Source organism: Strongylocentrotus purpuratus, unplaced genomic scaffold (genome assembly GCF_000002235.5).
Source record: "Strongylocentrotus purpuratus isolate Spur 01 unplaced genomic scaffold, Spur_5.0 spur5_contig_840, whole genome shotgun sequence".
Classification (NCBI taxonomy): domain Eukaryota; kingdom Metazoa; phylum Echinodermata; class Echinoidea; order Camarodonta; family Strongylocentrotidae; genus Strongylocentrotus; species Strongylocentrotus purpuratus.
This window is the reverse complement of record NW_022145547.1, coordinates 1,121,168-1,141,173: the sequence shown is the minus strand read 5'-3', so window position 1 is coordinate 1,141,173 and position 20,006 is coordinate 1,121,168.

The window sequence follows — 20,006 nt, the reverse complement described above, 5'->3', positions numbered from 1 at the left end:
GAAGAAAAAAAAAGTGAGAGATTTGAGACAGAAACATCATTGTATTGCTCTTAAAGATAATGTGTCCCTCTTGCGGCCTAAACCAAATTAATGCAGAATATTGCAGGGACTATGAATATGTCACGTGTGTCTTATCTGTGAAATGTATAGTTTGCAGTCTCCTATAGTATTCAAATTATGCAAGGAAACCCGTTTTAATTCATAGACTTTACTTTCAGACACTATTGAGTGACAGACTGACTTTTGTTTTCTTTGGTAATAACATTCATAAAATGAGATGTAAAGGGTACATGAGCATTTTGTTTTACACATCAATAACCCGATTCTTTTAATGGCCAAAATTAAGCAAACTGAATCTTTGCGCAGCACAAAACGTACGATCAAACGGTACTAAAAACCAGACCATTTTCTACGCATAATTTTCAAAACGTGTTGCGAAAATTCCTAACGGTCGATATAATTCCAAATATCAAAAAGGCAATTGCCAGTTCTAATCTTTTCAGGGGAGTTTTCAGTACCTCTTGTTTATGATGGGATTCACACAAAATTATATTTTCAGCCTGCAAAAGGAAAACACACCACCTGAGTGTGTACTATCATTTTGTTGGTATTTATGAAGAGCAAAGGAAACATGCACAGAGTTGGTATTCAGGGAAATTTCAGATATGAAAGGTGTTAGTATTGGGGGTGTAAATATTAATAATTTTCGTTATGCTGATGACACTATACTTTGCGCAGAGAATGAAGCAGATTTAAAACATGTATTGGATATTGTAAAAGTCAAAAGTAGGATTAGTTAACCCTAAAAAAGCCGGGCTATTTGAGGTCTTAGTACGGCCGGGGGGGGGGGGCATTATGGCCCCCTTAAGATCTCGGCCGTGAAACGGGCCGATCTCCGCGAAAATTTGCATGCATGTCAAGTGAAGTGTATAGTTTAATATGATAATTTAAATTTTCTGAAAAATTCACTCATTTGCATATTTATGGTAATTTATGCAAATAAGGTAATAAAATTACAATTTTACCCATAAATCATACATTATTCATATTTAAGCATTCTTTTTCACTTCATATATTCATTAGACCATTTGGAATAACAAAACGATACTAAAAAAATTATGAAGAGCCAGCTTTTTCCTTATGTTATCTCTTGTTTTCATATTTCTTATGTATTTAATTGTTTTTATCAACTTATGTATTTTATTGTTTTTGTGGTTTTATTTCATTTCTTACTACATTTCAACTATTTTGACTCCCAAAACAACCACCTAAACTTTAAACAAGACCCAATAACCAATGTTTGATCTGTTTTTTTAGGAAAAATGACATTTCCTTATGTTTTGTACAGAAATCACAAAAAAATGAGCGATTTTCGGGCTGACATGCAAAGACAAAATGTCACATGACCTTGTAACTGTAGGCCCGGTTTTCAAAAGAAATCTTTTAAAAGATGCGCAAGACTCGAAAGAAAAAAGTCAGCGAGCGGCGGGGCGCCATCCATATGCGTTCCAGAACAATCAGGAAAATCATGGAGGGGGGGGGGGGGCATAATGGCCCCCGGCCTTATTCGGGTTAAGGAGACACAAATAAAATACTTTTGAAAATATGTCTTGTTTATATCTAAGGCTTTACCCACTTAACTTAACCGATCATACGCTTTTATTTCCACATTGTAAAATCCCCAAAGGAGTAGGTAATCTGCCATGGTAGGCAAGCCATAGTTAGAAGTGTATTCTCTAGTTTTCAGACCTACATTAATTTTGAGGTAAATTCTATCTTCGAATGTGTAAACTGAATAGTTTAAACATATTTGTTAACGTTTGGAATGTTGAAGTTTTGTAATTTTGATGTGCTGACGCCTAAAACATTGTACACGAATTTCATTACATCGTATTTTTCTAAGAATAATATATTGGTGTATTTTTATAAACTATCAAATGAAAGTATCCGGGTGATACCCATCTCAAGAACAAAACTGATTCACCGGTCATGTAATAAAATTATTTCCTGGAATCATTTTTAATCTTTAAAAAAAAAATCCTAATTCATTTAAATATTGGTATTGCGACTAAGGCTATGGCTAGGCTCTTTTTACTCGCCGATAGTATTAATTTCACGAGATACTAGCTAGTAAGCTCTTCATGAAACAGTTAAGGAAGATCAGAGACATCTCCGAAGTTGGCGGATAAAGTTATGACTGTCTTGTCGTTGGTTTCTAGGAACGGGCCCCTGGTCTATTGTCATGAATGATCTAGAAGAAGTACCGGTAAACAGCGATGGTAGACGAAGGCGTACAATACTTTGCCTCCTTCCTTCCCCCTGTTAGCCGGTCATATCAATTTCCATGTAGGTCTACGGAGGAGGATTAAGGTCTTGATCTTCCCTCGCAATTCGTCGTTTTTCGGGTTGTAATAATCAATGAATTGAATTTCAGATCATTTTTGAAACCCCCTCCCTGATGTAGTGTTGTTTAATTTGGGCTTGGAAAATAATAAAATATTCAGATTTTCTGGATCGGGCCAGTAGGGATGAGAAATACCGTGTGAGTAAAAAAAAAAGTTAACACCTAGAAAATTGCTAATTATTTTACAAATCATCTATGAACAGTAAATTATTAAACATCTTATGAAAGAGTGTTTTATCCCGAATCATTTAGGATCATTTTTGTGTGGTATGTGTTCACGCTTGGGGGCATTGTTTGCGAGAGTGCAAAAATCGAGTTGCGCCGAAGTGATGCCTACAGTATGTGATATGCTGGGATTAAAGTGAGAGAATGAATTCAATGTATGCTTTTTTGCAGAAAAAAAAGTCACAAACACACACATGCACATACACACACTCGATAACAAATGTTCGTTAATATTTGAAATTCCATTTTTGATATGTGTGGCATGATTAATTTTGTTAGGGATTTTATTTGGATCTGCAATGACCGAATTAGTACCCAAATCCAAATTGTTTTATTCCAACATCACAAAAGAAACTTTGACGCAAGTCGATTTCTGCACTCTCGCAAACAATGCCCCCTGTTTATCCAAGCGTGTATGGACACATACCACACAAAAATGATAATAAATGATTCGGGATAAAACACTTTCATAAGATGTTTAATAATTTACTGTTCAAAGATGATTTATAAAATAATTAGCAATTTTCCAGGTGTAAACTTTTTTTACTCACACTGTAGATGCTACCCTTGTTGATGGGCTTTGGGAGGATACTAGTACAGCAGGTCGTTAGTACAATATTCCTAGCCTTTCAGTGCCACCCCTCCCATCTAATAAACAAGACTGATTCACCGGTCATGAAACGAAATACGCACAATTATATTTCACAAATAATTGTATAATTTAATCTACACAAATTAAGTATATTGCATATCTTATTCCCTGATACTATTTTTAATCACATTTTCATTCCTAATTCATTTAAATAATTGCAGTTTTCCTAAAATTACTTTTTGTTTAATCCGGTAGAACTGCGACTAAGGCTATGTCTTGGCTCCTCTTCTTGCCGATAGTATCGATTTCACGAGATGTCTAGCTAGTAAGCTTTTCATGAAACGGTTTAGAAAGATCAGCGACATCTCCGTAGTTGCCTGATAAAGTTATGGCTGTCTTGTCGTTGGTTTCGAGACACGGGCCCCCTGTGGGTTTTTTTTTCATCTGCGAGCATCACTTTCCTATCGTGGAAAAATGTGCTCATCTGAATAGGTCGAATAGGGAATAGCTTCATAGTAGTTTCTCCCTCCAACCCCCCCTCTAAACAAAAGAAGAAAAAAAAAAAAAAAAAAAAAAACAAAAAAACTTGAAGGAATTAAACAATAATGATAAGCGGGAAGAAACTTACTCTTCATATGTTAGTTCCGCCTTGTGTTGCCAACATGTTTTAGTAGCGTGTCGTGTTTTGCGCTTACATCTCTCGCGTCCTACGGTCTTTGTGAGGCAAACACATCTGTGTCGGATAGCCCCGTACATGCTCGGATGCTCGAAGTCAATATTCATCTACGTAATGAAAGCAGAGCAAAGAAAACACATACAATTAAATGACTGAGATATTTAATCAAATTTGAATGGAAATTGAATTGAAAAACTAATTTCCATCATCACAGTCAAAGACCAAAAAGATGGATAAAATGGATGACAAAGATAAAATGATTGTTTTACAGAGTGAACGGTATTACAAAAATACATATAAAGTGACATTATTACAAGTACATATCATGTAACCATATTACAAATAGAAAATGAAATGCTATGCTGATAAGGCTTGATCATTCAATGCACACCATGCGCATTGGAGATAAAGATATTGGTTAGGCCTACAAATAAAGAAAACTGGATTGATTTTGATCGAATATCAAATTGTATTTCCCAAGAACGGGTCGTAAAACCTATCGGGGTTCTGGTGTCTGGACCGAATCCCACTTCCCTTTTAAAAATCCATTTGACTTTCCTTAATTATCAAACTAACACATCTGCCTCCGCCCTAGCCATTTCAAGGTGTTTTCTTTTTGGATAGGTTTTGTTCACCTTAATATCTCCAATTCTCATTCAAAATAAATTTTCTTTCATTATAGTTTTAAGATGTCCCTCTATGAAATTTGGTACAATTTGAATATGACTGTGCTATACAGTGCGTGAAAAAGCATTCCCAATCCTTGATATAATCCCATTATAATCTGTGTTACCTTGAGTTATATATGTCATTTTAAAGAGTAATTAAGATTATGTATAATGACACGGATGACTGAGCAACAGCTATTTTCAAGAAGCATTGTCAAAATCCTTTTCTACCAAGTTTAGAATGGAGAAATATATATTTTTCAAAAGCCCTTACGCATTGTTATTTCAGTCCAAAAACAATTGCTGATTTTACATTCATATTGTACATTTGAATGGAAAAGGTGAATCTGTCAACTCAGACAAAAAAAAAAAAAAAAAAAAAAAAAAAAAAAAAATCTTTATTATGCTGACACAATATTGGCTTTTCTCATATTACCTTCTAAGGTAAGCCATGTAATTTCATCCAAAATTGAGAAAGTTTACTTGGGATACTATCCCTTTTCCAAGAAATTTTACTGTCAGCATCTTTGTTAGTTATGATAATGTGTTCTTTCGCGCATTTAATAAATCTTTGAGGTTAGTAAACCTCTAAGCTTTCACGTGCTGCTCGAAACAAATAACTTATAAACCTTATACACATCAGAAATGTGAAATGTAGCTATGGATAAATGAGCGGAAAGAAGTTAAATATGAAGAGACAAGAATATAGGCTGAAATAATTCAAGATTGTCACGGTGATTGAAATTAGGTCATTTGAAAGCTTAGATAAAATGGATCACTTTAAATGATGAAGCGCTACAGTTTGAAGGAGAATTTCATTATTAAAATGATTTATAAGACCAAAGTAAAATATGCACGACGCGTTACTTTGGCATATCCCACATTTAGTGCACGATCTCAAACGTTAGACAAGGAGATTTGACAGCACTTTTTAAAAGACACTGATGATCGATCAACCGTAGCAGGAAAAAAATCCCAATAGTGCAGGGGCAGAAAACAAGTTACTCATACCGTGAAATACATTCACGATCACATTGATTGTGAATTTGTAATCCCAAGCTACCAAAATTGGGTATACGTTCTTGTTTACACACTCATTACCTTTAAACGTAAACTATTCTGGGACCGGGCTTCCCCACAGAATTATAATTCTGTGGGCTTCCCCGGTGATGAACGGAAAATACCTCCAAGTATTGTAATGCCATGATATTTGCTTAGTTTGTTTCGACATGTTCCTTATTGGCATATGATTATATATATAATCAAATCGTGTTTCTGAGGATTTCTAGATTAACATAAACATGATATATATAAAAATTTAACCACACATTCTGCTGTATAATGTCGCTACATTATCATGTACTTACGGTGAATCGAAAGGTGGATATCTGCAGGATACCTAAGGATAAAATACAACAAAAAGAGAAAAAAAGGTCATTAAAGCGAATAAGATATGTTAGTACATAGAAGTTAAAGGAAACCTCATCCCAAAATATAAGTGTATAGCTTTTCTGAAAAAATGAGATGTATTCATGCCCTATAGTGTATAATACTCCTTACGAAAATATATAGAAGATATATAAATGAATAATTATGTTATTGACATGATGCCTTTTAGCATGACATGGGCGCAGCCCATTTTCTTGAAAATGTCACTAACCAGTTAAAGCTACATTTAAAGATACTATGTCCCTTTTGCAGCGAACAAAAAATCTGTAGAAGTTTGCAGGAATTACGAATATGTCATGTATGTCCTATCTGTGAAATTTAAACGTTAGCAGACTATGCAAGGAAACCTGTTTACTTGCTTAGACTTCACTGTCAGACACTAATGAGTGAGTGACTGGCTTTTCTTCTTCTTTGGTAATAACATGCATTAAAATGAGCTATATAAATACATGAGCATTTGTCTTCATCAATAACCCACTTCTTGTAATGGCCAAAATTAAACTGATTGAATCTTTGCGCAGCATCAAACGTACGATCATTCGGTACAATGGTCTGAAAATCAGACTATTACTTACTGGCTCTAAAGCTCTTAAGTCGATTAAAAAACTAATAGTCGTTATTTTCCCACTTAAAGACATTTTCAAGCCCCCTTGTTTTTAGGGAAGTTCTTAATTAGTATTATCTTCAAATGCTGTTGGAATTTAACCATTTCATTTTGTTGGCCTGCAAATGGGACAAAGTACCTTTAAGTGAGTTGGAATGACTTTTTCAATTAATAACAAATACCTTATTTTTCAACGAGAAAAATCAAAGATGAAAAGATAAATTCATATTTGGTGAAATATATGTATGTAACCAGTGGCGTACCAGGATTTTTTTCAAGGGGGGGGGGGGGGAAGTTAACAGTTTTAAATCGGGCCGAAAATTTCGCAACGACTCAGCCAGCCGCTGAATAAGCGGGGGGGGGGGGGGGAGTAAGAGCACATTTTTATATATATATATTTTAAAAAAAAATATTTCTTAATTTATTTTTTGTTTATTATTAAAACAAAATGAGGGAGGAGGTTTCCTAAAAAAAAAAAAAAAATCACCCACATAACAAAAATTGAGGAGTAGGCGTATGCGCCTGTATATAACAAGGGATTTATTATTGTAACTTATTCATTGAAAAATACTAAAATGTAGTACAGTCAAACCTGTCTATAGCGACCTCCGGACCGCATGACCGTTACCAAAATCGCGGAAAAAGGGGTCAATTTCAAGCAATGTCCGCGGACAAAATATTCCTCGAAATATAGAAAATAGGGGTGCACAGGTGTCCTCGAAATTGATAAATAGGGGTCAGGAAAAAGGGAAAAGAGAAAACCGGGAAGAAAAATTCTCGGAGCCGAGCCTTGTCCTTGAAATATGGTAAAAAAGGGGTAAATTTGCGAAAGTGTCCTTACAATCTTATAAATAGGGATATTCTAAAGTACGATTTTGTCCTTGTTTTGACGTAAAAAAGGGGGTTAAATATCACAAAATGTCCTTAAAAATTGACCGCAATAGGGGGGTATTTGCATTTGTGGTAACGGTCATATGCGTCACCCTCTGCGGAGGAGTGACCCCACCGGGACGAAACCTCCCTAATGTTGGCCGAACTGGCAACAACTAATGTTTGCAGTTTGGATTCTGTCTATTGAAATACTAGTATTCTTATCAGGTGAATGAAATAGTTTGTATCGAGGCACTTCACAAAGACGTATGCATTAAATTTGGTTACATTAGAAAATTGCCTATTATTGGCATTGCATTGCAATACCTCCATAATATACGTACGCGTTCACCGAAAAGTAAAACCGCGTATTCTATCGAGCCGGTCTATTCCCCCCCCCCCCCCGGTCCCGAACATACAACAATCTTCTGTGTGCCCATGCCGTGGGCCATTATGCATGGGCGTACAGAGGATTTTGTTATGTTGGGGACCGGGGTAAAATTCAATGAATTCTTGAACATTTATTGCATTTTGTTTTTGTTTTTTTTATTTGTGGGAACTGCCCCCTATCCTAGCCCCGCTGCGTACAATCATGTTTCAGTGACAAAACAATGGCCTCGTAACTGTGAGGCCCCAGGATCAAAACCATGTCGATGTGCCATATTAGTGCCCTTTTGTGGTGCATTAATCCTCATTACTGTCATTTGTGACTTAAGGGCGTAGGTCCCCTAGTTGATAATCATAGTAGCATACACATGCTTCAGCAGTCACGCAAAACAAACACTGACAAATTATTTATTCAATAAAATCTGAGAATGTATACTATCTAGATCTATTAGGAATAAATAATTGTCAAAATAATTCCATAAATTGTGGTAACAAAAAATATTCCAACTATATGAACGACAGTGTAGTAAGAAAATTGTATGACCAGGGAGCTGTCATACAAGGAGTGGAAACTCTTGTAATTTACTTAATCGCATGCGTGAGTTCTAAAGCGTAACAATGGGATGCGTAACATTCCACTTGGCTCTGGGGTTCCATGCTCCGAGCCGCTCTTTCACTGCGGGGAATTTCGGAGGCCAGGCACCAGCTTCACATTTATAAAATTGACTGCAAAATTTCAGTGTAAATTATACATTTTATATGGTGATTGTATTGTGAATAATGCATCAATTTTTTTTTCAAGTTTAGTACTCCGCCCTTCCTATAATTTGTGTACCAAAGTTGGTAAAAGAAAAATCATATCCTGACGACACCTCAATATTTTAGGATAGTCCGATTATTTTTGCATGTTTTAATGTCCAGTCATTTAATCCATGATTTACAATCTTCGATAACTTTAAGTTTACTAATGTGTGCTTTCGCGTGCTTTTTGTATTTTGCAGTTGGCAGAAAAAGTATGAAACTACAAAAGTTTGTTTTTGCTTATTCAACTCCTTACACATTCAAAAATTGATGAGAAATCATTGAAACGGACAACAAACATTTGCTGACATACCATTTTCTGATGTAGGAATTCTAAATCCTGATATTACATTTGTTTTTTTATCTCACCACCTGCCAAACAGTTGCTAAATAGCACATAATATTTCGGCTGCTTGGAGCATGGGGTTAGGGGCGGCGATTTCTTTTCATGACCGGGGGGGGGGGGCGAAATGCGAGGGAGCATAGGGAACGAGAGGGGCGAAGACGACGGAAGTTACTACCCCTTTACAGGTTTTGTATTCAAAAATTACATTCTTAGCAAAACTATAGTATAAACGAAATACAGATTTTCTACAATATTTACTCGTACATTTTTAATGATATTACGCGAGGGAGCGTAGCGACCGAGCAAGAAGATTTTTGCATTTTTACTAGTCTAAACACTGCACTCCTGGGCCATCCAGAGCCTAAAAATGTGTTGCAGTCTTTAGTCAGTATTTGCTATACATTTTTGGGAGGCACTTTTTCAAATTTCCCGAGGGGAGTGATCCCCCTAAAAAAAAATGAGGGAGACGTGTCCCCCTCCGTCCCAAGGGATCGCCGCCCCTGCATGCGGTCAAAGGAGAGCGGCTTGATTCCACTCCGTGTATGACAGCTCCCTCGTATGACTTACAAATAGTACAATTGTATTCGCCGTTAACAGTACTAGTAGGCATAATAATAGACCTTCGTAACAAGTGTAAACATTCACATTTGCATGAAAAGTACAAATTAACAACACGACAACAATGATAATGATAACATTAATACAAAAATGATAACATTAAAAACAACAATAACACAACAACATTTACAACCGTTAATGATACCGGCATGACACATTAGCATTTATGGAGGAGATGGTAAAACATTAAACATGCAAACGTTCTTTACAGGCAGCTTTTGTCAAACATATAAATAATTCTATCCGCTCCGGTAAGACAAACATTCACATTACAATTATGGGCATGGATTAATTTTTAGTCATGAGTAATTTAAGAGAGAGAGAGAGAGACATACAATCAATTTCTACTGATATAAAGCAACCGCGACAATAAAGTAGGCTTAACACAGACTTGACCATGATAGGAGGTACCTGGAGTAAACATGCAGAATTTTATGATAAACATCGTTTAAACTAACTATTACAAGCATCAACAAAAATAACCACAACAACAACATTTAGGAGTTAATAGTTTTAAATGATGCCGACATGACTGTAACATATTATACAGACCGTTATTAGTCAATGTTTGTTTTTAAAGTGATCTTTATCGGCAGCATTTGGCGAAGAAATGAGCACATGAAAGTTCTATCTGATTTGATGTATACAAGTAATACAAATCTCAAAAACAGATAGGTACATTTTCAGTCATGAGGCTTTTAAAACAGAGAAACGGTCATGTTATATTGACACACAATAAACGTGATAGGAAGATGAGGGTTGGGCGCCATGACAGGTTCACACATAGCTTCATTACTATCCTGGCTGTGTATTAAAATCTGTTCTGTTGATTCTCAACATTTCAAACACCACTGTACAGAACTCAACTGATTTCAGTCAAAATCGGTACTTTAGTGACAATTGATGACACCTAAATAGCAGTAAGATACAATTTTTAAAACTTTTTTTTCTCTTTTTTTCTTCTTCAATTCAATTCAATTCATTTATTTTTTCCTCTTTCAATCGTTCATATTTACAATGATGGTACATTTTAACATATTTACATATATACATATAGATCAATTTGCACAATAAAATACATTAAACAAATGAACATGAAATTCAAAGGGAAGGAGGGCCGACTAAAAAGCAGAGCTTGTAGGGTGTAAACCCCCCTGTAAAAGTAATTATTATTTTATGAGAAAAAACAACAACAATAACAATAAATGATTCAGTAATACAAAAAATCACTTTTAAACGCAAAACATTGATAAATACATACATGTTTAAAAAAAAAAAAAAAAAATAAAAGTTGCATAAAGTCACACTACAAATTATATTTGATTGGGGAATACAATAGCCTAGTAACTATTCTGAAGAAATACACTGTATAATATCACTTGAAAGAGAATTCCACAGTTTTGGACCTGTAAAAACAAATGTCTTTTGTGCAAAAGATGTTTTATTTAATGGTAGATGAAAAGAGCTCGCCTGGCGAGTGAGGTAACTATGAATCGAATCATTTCTTACGAACATATCATTAAAAGGCAAAGGTAATTGTTTAGCGTTGAGCTTGTACATTAACTGTCCAAGCTGAAAAATATACAAGTCTTTAATTTTCAAAATGTTTTTATTCAGAAAAAGATTATTCGTGTGTGCCCAGAAATCTGCATTAATAATAATACGAATTGCTCTTTTGTGTAATATAAAGAGTCTATTAAATTGGAAAGTTGCTGCACTGCCCCAGGCAATAAGTCCGTAATTCAAGTAATGAAGAATAAGCGTAGAATACAAGGATAACATAATATAATGGGGTAGGAAGTGTCTTAATTTGCTAAGGATACCAGTGTTGCGAGCAATTACTTTGCAGATGTTGTCAGTGTGCGCTTTCCAAGATAGTTTTTCATCAATAACTAGCCCCAAAAATTTAGTTGACCGATGTTAGGGAGAATAATTAAAAAAATCAAATCGTGAGTCTACTATCAATCTTGCCGATCAGCCACATCGTATTCATTGGGTGCATGTGTGTGTATTGTGTACCATATATTGACTATTCATGTGACTGTGCAATTGCTGCCTCTTAGCACGTAGTGCAGCTCTAATTGGCATTGACAATTAGCATTGACTCGCTATGCTTTGCTGGATAGGACAGGACTACACACGGATACAGGACCTTTTTTTATACCATGTTCTTATTCTATAAATCGAAAACAAAATTCAGAGTTAAAACCATTAATGGGTTAGATGACCCCTGCATGTTAAATAAATCGTGTTAAATAATCTTAAAAAACAAAATGAACATGAAAACGATTTCTACAAACTAAGGCAACTTTTGACGAAGAAAATCTAAGACACCAACAATCACTCAATATTAGTTAGAAATTACATACCCAAACATAAAATCACATTATTTCTAATGATACGGAAAGGGAAAATATAACCGAGAGCATATCTACTGTTCATATCAAACCATAATATTGTTAGACATAAAACATAGTGAAAGAATGACCACAAATATGAGAGAGACAAGGAAGGTGGTGTTGACTTACGAAATTCTGTGAGACAAGTCTGCAGATTAGTGAAGGCTGTTGGTATTTATACCAGATAATGATCAGAGACGCTCGCATTGAACATGACCATTGAACTATATCAAACTCAATGGATTAGCTTGTCATCTTGACCAGTAACTTGGAGTTCTATTCTTATCTTCCTTGTCCATCGCCAGCTCTCTGAAAAACGGCTTTGTCATGTTGGAAGTAATCATTGTCCCCGTCACCTCTGGCAAATTCGTAGCCGTTCACGTCTCAAACTGACGAAGAAAAGCTCCAAGCCTGCAACAAAGCATTGGCAATGTTTTACACTCAGGATAAAGGGGAAACATTCTGGGACAATTATCATGCAAATCTGCTGAAATAGTCATGTCTTTGTCATCCCTCTTGGCAATAGATGCTTTCTAATAGTATATGCTGTAAAGTCAGACTTTAATTCCTCGCCCTGATCAGGGTTTTAGGTGCCCATTCAATCCTTCAACATCATGCTTTGTAGCCTAACCAGGAGAGCCAAATTTGTTTTGTACAACTGTAACTTCAGTCCATGTATACAGTTTCTTATACTTACAACAACATTGGTGAACTTTATTTCTGCAGGATTATGCAACAATAAATGTGCAGTAAAGTTTCATTATACAGGGTTAATTAAGGTTCAGTACGAAACTTATTGGTGAATGTAAAATGGGGATTTCACCGGCCAAGCATCCGAGGTGATGCTGAGAGAGGGACACTGTATTAAAATACAAAATCAAGAAATTTTAAAAGTTCCCCCCCCCCCCCTCCACTGAATCGCAACAAAGAGAGAGAGAGAGAGAGAGAGAGAGAAAGGGGGAGAAAATGTACGAGAGAGAGAGAGAGAGGGGAGAGAGAAAGAGGGCGAGAGAATGTGTGAGAGAGAGAGGATAGTAAACCCTCCCATAACACAAGTATAAATATTTCCATTAGCAGTGTACGTGGCCCTTGGTAATTCGCTAAATGGCTTGACCGAGGCTACACTCTTCGATATCAGGTTAGGGTTACGTAATTTGTTCAAATGTTTGGGAATTACCTTATGAATGTACATTTTAATGTAGAAAAGATATCACACATGCTAATGAGGGTCTTGGGGCTATTTGTATTACATTCAACCTTAACCCCCCCTTCCCATCAACCCGCCAGTGTCCGTTAAATAACTTGGCCCAAATCACGGTACTAGATTCCTATACTAGTTAGGGTTGAATAATTATTTCAAATGTGGGAGCCTTACCTTATGAAAAGACATTTTAAGTGTAGACAAGATAACACACAATGTGCTAATGATGGTCTGAGGTTTAAACAGCAAAGGAATATTTTCTGAAACCAGCTATATTCTTGATTTGATTAGGTTTGGTAAAAATAAAACGGCTATATTATTAGAAGTTTATAAGATGAGTGCAGAAAAATATTTATCGTCTCGGGTTAAATATAAGTGCAATGTTGCCATGCCATAATTAGCAGTATTCGTCACAGTGACGTTTCCTCATATTATTAGAGAAAGATCACGACTTGTTGTACCGTTTTCGACTCTAAATAAGCCCTATTAATTTTGTCTGAATTCAGTTTCCCCCTCTCGCGCGAAGCGCGGAAGCTTCGACGGTTTCCTCATATTATTAGAGAAAGATCACGATTCGTTGTACCGTTTTCGACTCAAATAAGCCCTATTAATTTTGTCTGATCTCAGTTTTCCCCTCTCGCGCGAAGCGCGGAAGCTTTGACGTTTCCTTAAATTATTAGAGAAAGAAGACGATTCGTTGTACCGTTCTCGACTCGTCTAAACGAAGTTTTCTCCTTTCGCGCTAAGCGCGGAATTTTTGGCGTTTCATCACAATATAGAGAAAGGAAGACGATTCATCGTACCGTTTTCGATTCTTATTAAACCCTATTCATCTGAATTCAGTTTCCCCCCACTCGCGCGAAGCGCGAAAGCTTTGACGTTTCCTTTAATTATGAGAGAAGGAAGACGATTCGTTGTACTGTCTCGACTCGTCTAAATGAATTTTCCCCTTCCGCGCGAAGCGCGGAATTTTCGGCGTTTCATCACAAAAGAAAGGAAGACGATTCGTCGTACCGTTGTTGACTCTTAAACCTTGTTTGAATTTGGTTTCCCCGAAAGTTTTAAACCTCTGATTTCTTTAGCTGATTCTTCAATTTAGTCAGCATCATAGCTATAAATTTTAATGCAGGCGCGGAGCAAGGATCTTACTTTAGGGAGGGGCGGTAGTGAGCAAGAGAATCACTTAAAAGCGCGCTCATTAGGGGAGTGTGGGTGATGGGTGAAGCTTAGACGTTTCATCACAATATAGAGAAAGGAAGACGATTAATTGTACCGTTTTCGACTGTTAATCCTTGGCTGAATGAAGATCCCCCCCTCCCGCGCGAAGCGTGGAAGCTTTGACGTTTCATTAAATTATTAGAGAAAGAAGACGATTCGTCGTACCGTTTTCGACTCTTAACAAGCCCTTTTCATCTGAATTCAGTTTCCCCCTCAAAGCTTTGACGTTTCCTCATATTATTAGAGAAAGATCACGACTTGTTGTACCGTTTTCGACTCTAAATAAGCCCTATTAATTTTGTCTGAATTGAGTTTCCCCCTCTCGCGCGAAGCGCGGAAGCTTTGACGTTTCCTTAAATTAGTAGAGAAAGAAGACGATTCGTTGGACCGTTTTCGACTGTAAATAAGCCCTATTAATTTTGTCTGAATTGAGTTTCCCCCTCTCGCGCGAAGCGCGGAAGCTTTGACGTTTCCTTAAATTTTAGAGAAAGGAAGACGCTTTGACGTTTCCTTAAATTTTAGAGAAAGGAAGACGATTCCTCGTACCGTTTTCATATCTTAATAAGCCCTATTCATCTGAATTCGGTTCGCGAAGCGCGAAAGCTTTGACTATTCCTCAAATTATTGGAGTAAGAATACGATTCGTTGTACCGTTTTCGACTTTTAATAAGCCCTATTTGTCTGAATTCAGTTTCCCATTCTCGCGCGAAGCGCGGAAGCTTTGACGTTTCATTAAATTATGAGAAAAAGCAGATGATTCGGTGTACTGTTCTCGACACTTAATCCTTATCTGAATGAAGCTTCCCCTACTGCGCGAAGCGCGGAATTTTTGGCGTTTCATCACAATATAGAGAAAGGAAGACGATTCCTCGTACCGTTTTCGAATCTTAATAAGCCTTATTCATCTGAATTCGGTTCGCGAAGCGTGAAAGTTTTGACGTTTCATTAAATTATTAGAGAAAGAAGACGATTCGTCGTACCGTTTTCGACTCTTAATAAGCCCTTTTCATCTGAATTCAGTTTCCCCCTCAAAGCTTTGACGTTTCCTCATATTATTAGAGAAAGATCACGACTTGTTGTACCGTTTTCGACTCTAAATAAGCCCTATTAATTTTGTCTGAATTCAGTTTCCCCCTCTCGCGCGAAGCGCGGAAGCTTCGACGGTTTCCTCATATTATTAGAGAAAGATCACGATTCGTTTTACCGTTTTCGACTCAAATAAGCCCTATTAATTTTTTCTGAATTCAGTTTCCCCCTCTCGCGCGAAGCGCGGAAGCTTTGACGTTTCCTTAAATTTTAGAGAAAGGAAGACGCTTTGACGTTTCCTTAAATTTTAGAGAAAGGAAGACGATTCCTCGTACCGTTTTCGAATCTTAATAAGCCCTATTCATCTGAATTCGGTTCGCGAAGCGCGAAAGCTTTGACTATTCCTCAAATTATTGGAGTAAGAATACGATTCGTTGTACCGTTTTCGACTTTTAATAAGCCCTATTTGTCTGAATTCAGTTTCCCATTCTCGCGCGAAGCGCGGAAGCTTTGACGTTTCATTAAATTATGAGAAAAAGCAGATGATTCGGTGTACTGTTCTCGACACTTAATCCTTATCTGAATGAAGCTTCCCCCTACTGCGCGAAGCGCGGAATTTTTGGCGTTTCATCACAATATAGAGAAAGGAAGACGATTCCTCGTACCGTTTTCGAATCTTAATAAGCCTTATTCATCTGAATTCGGTTCGCGAAGCGTGAAAGTTTTGACGTTTCATTAAATTATTAGAGAAAGAAGACGATTCGTCGTACCGTTTTCGACTCTTAATAAGCCCTTTTCATCTGAATTCAGTTTCCCCCTCAAAGCTTTGACGTTTCCTCATATTATTAGAGAAAGATCACGACTTGTTGTACCGTTTTCGACTCTAAATAAGCCCTATTAATTTTGTCTGAATTCAGTTTCCCCCTCTCGCGCGAAGCGCGGAAGCTTCGACGGTTTCCTCATATTATTAGAGAAAGATCACGATTCGTTGTACCGTTTTCGACTCAAATAAGCCCTATTAATTTTGTCTGATCTCAGTTTTCCCCTCTCGCGCGAAGCGCGGAAGCTTTGACGTTTCCTTAAATTATTAGAGAAAGAAGACGATTCGTTGTACCGTTCTCGACTCGTCTAAACGAAGTTTTCTCCTTTCGCGCTAAGCGCGGAATTTTTGGCGTTTCATCACAATATAGAGAAAGGAAGACGATTCATCGTACCGTTTTCGATTCTTATTAAACCCTATTCATCTGAATTCAGTTTCCCCCCACTCGCGCGAAGCGCGAAAGCTTTGACGTTTCCTTTAATTATGAGAGAAGGAAGACGATTCGTTGTACTGTCTCGACTCGTCTAAATGAATTTTCCCCTTCCGCGCGAAGCGCGGAATTTTCGGCGTTTCATCACAAATGAAAGGAAGACGATTCGTCGTACCGTTGTTGACTCTTAAACCTTGTTTGAATTTGGTTTCCCCGAAAGTTTTAAACCTCTGATTTCTTTAGCTGATATTATAGGAAAGTGAAACTTCGAGAAAATACAAGCATTGTAGTTGTAGTCACTCGCGAAGTCGTCACAGCGAATAAGAAGTCGTAGGGAGAGATGTATATTGTCGGTCGACCGACAATATACATCTCACCGACTTCAAACTTCTGCATTGATATAGTACACGAGGATCGAGCAAGAATACCGACAAAGCTGACGCGACATAGCAACATATTTACCCGTGTCTTTCTTGCTCCCTCGACGAGACGACTCCACCCAACAACCCCCTTCTCTCTTTAACTCCCACTCTCAGACTCTTACCTCCCCTCTCTCTCCTCTCTTTCACCCCCCCCCCGTTTCTATTGTTTCCCTTTCACTCTTTTATCTTTCTTTTTTCTTTTTTTCCTTTTCTTTCTTTTCCTTTCTTTCCTCTCCTCCCTCTTTTTCTTTTTTCTCTTTCTTTCTTCTCTTTTCTTTCCTTTCTTTTCTTTTCTTTCCTTTCTTTCCTTTCTTTTCCTTTATTTCTTTTCTTTTTCCTTTTCTTTTTCTCTTTTCTTTTCCTTTCCCTCTCTTTTTTCCCTCTCTTTTTTTCCCTCTCTTTTTTTCCATCTCTTCCCCCCCTCTCTTTTTCCCCCTCTCTTTTTTTCCCTTCCCCTTTCCTCTTTTTCCCGACGCCAGCGCAATTTTACCGACAATATCCTGACAGGTGGGGGGGGGGGGTGTCGCACCCCCACACCCCCCCCCTTTGGCGACGCCCCTGTATGTACACTATGATACTAAGAACGACAACAACACATTACACCCAAAGTCTAACTATTAAAAATTAAATAACTAATTATTAGCAGGGAGCGGATTAATTGTATCGTGACAATAGATGGCACTAGAGTATTATTACACACGGTCAGAGCTATTCTGACTACAAATTCAATCGCAATGACTTTACAAAAACTGCTGATTTACTGACGTTACGTATTCGAGATACAATCATGATTTGGGTGAAATCACTCTTAGTCGCTTGGGGGCACGTTTAATAATGAGAAGAAAAAGGGGTCACACTTATCGAAAGGGATAAATCACTTATTAGAACAGAAAAGGAGCACGTGGCAAACACAAAGGGTAATTATCAAAGGTGAGAATGGGGTAATCCTTACACCTACACAAAAAGCACTCACCAGGGATGACATAATGCACTTATGAGAAAGGGAAATGGGAATTTTTCGATGGAAAAGGGGCAACCATAAGATTTTGATTGGGGCATCAATAAGAGGTGAAAAATAGCATTTATCGCACCTGAAAAAGGGTATAGGTCCCTTATTAGAAAGAAATAGGGGCACGTATCATTGTTAAAATGGAAATTATCAGAGGTGAAAAGTAACACATATCGCACCTGTAAAGGGGGGCACTGACCAAATATAAAAAGGGGCGCTCATGAGAATGAAAAAGGGCACTTATAATAAAAGAAAATGTGCATTAGTTGAAAGAAAAGTGGAGGGGCATTTATTAGAGTTTATAGGGGGCATTTATGAAAAGAGGGAGGATTCTATTATAAACAAGAAAAAGAGGCACATGTCAAAACGGGACAGTTATCAGGGATGAAAGGGAGTAATTATAAAAAGGGGGAAGGAGGCACTTATTGCAACGGAAAATGGGACACGTGGCAAAATAAAAGGGACACTTATCAAATGTGATAAGGGGTAGGGGCACTTTTACATATTAATAGGGGCACATTTAGAAGTAAAAGGGGCACTTTTCTACGTAATGAGGGGCGCTTTTAGGGTACTTAAAAATGTGGGGGCACGGTGCCCCCATCCCCCGGGAGGGCCGCCTCCGATTCGGAAAATTTCAGATATGCACTTTCCAGTCAAATAAAACAAAAATATATACCCTATCACTGACCGACCATGCGAAATTGCCGTCCAAATTCGCAGTTTTGAAGACAATTCAACTTGGTCTTAAATGGCGATCTTTATACTTTTGTGTTATATACTTTGATGACTTCATCGCAAAGTTATCGCAAAAATGATGGATTTACTATGCATTATATATAACAATACGTTTTAGGCTTGCAGTAAAATTTGCACAGATGACAATGGTTTCAGAATGACTGTAATGCCCTTTTGAATGACACCAAATACGGTTTATTTCACGCAGAAATGCCCGGCAGCCAAACACACACAAAAAAAGGGTTCTAGAAAAAGATTTCATGGCGTTTTAGGGTCATGCATGGCACCAATGCTTTAACTCTTGCGAAAATACTAATTAACAAGATGCGGGTGAATGCCAGGCGAATTTTTTACTAAAAATGTCATAAAATTGTAATTTCTATTTTTTTGACAAAATATATTTTGTCTTTAAAATTATGGAATTTACTAATGTAGAACGCTGCAAAAAAAATGAAATTTTCTTGTAAATTCAGGTTTTCTCAATCTATTCAAACTTAGCCTAGCCCTCTTAGCCCAGTTAAAAGCCGTCTTAGGCTCATGTATAGCATACTGTATAACTGAGTGCAGAAATGTTGTTATTTACGTTTTAGGGTTTTCACTTAATTCCTAAATTACATTATGATACATTTATATGTGTAAAATCTTGTTAAGGGTGGCGGACTTGAATATCAGGTAAAGTGTCATAAACAGAAAATAAAATAGTGTTTCCTTGTTTCACTTCAGTTATATGTCTGGTCAAATGGTCTCGTATATTATTTTAGTGAGGAATGTTTGTATCAAAGCGAAACGAAGTAATAACCAAATTTAGACATGCTTCAACTTCAAATAGTTTTTCATCGTAATTTTACTCTAAAGAATCTATTAGACGAACATGAGTTTGAGCTTCTACGCACCCACGCTCGTAAGTTTACCATCAGTGATCGGTTATTTTTTTCTTTAATGTTGAACCTACAGAGTACGTGAACATCATTACAAATGATTTCAATCAAAATACATTTCCTTCCAGAATGTTACTTTCAAATGTGTTTTTCTTTCTCCTTCACCCTTGTTACAAGCCCAGCCGTATGAAATATCATATTCACGTACGATACTGTGACATGATATAA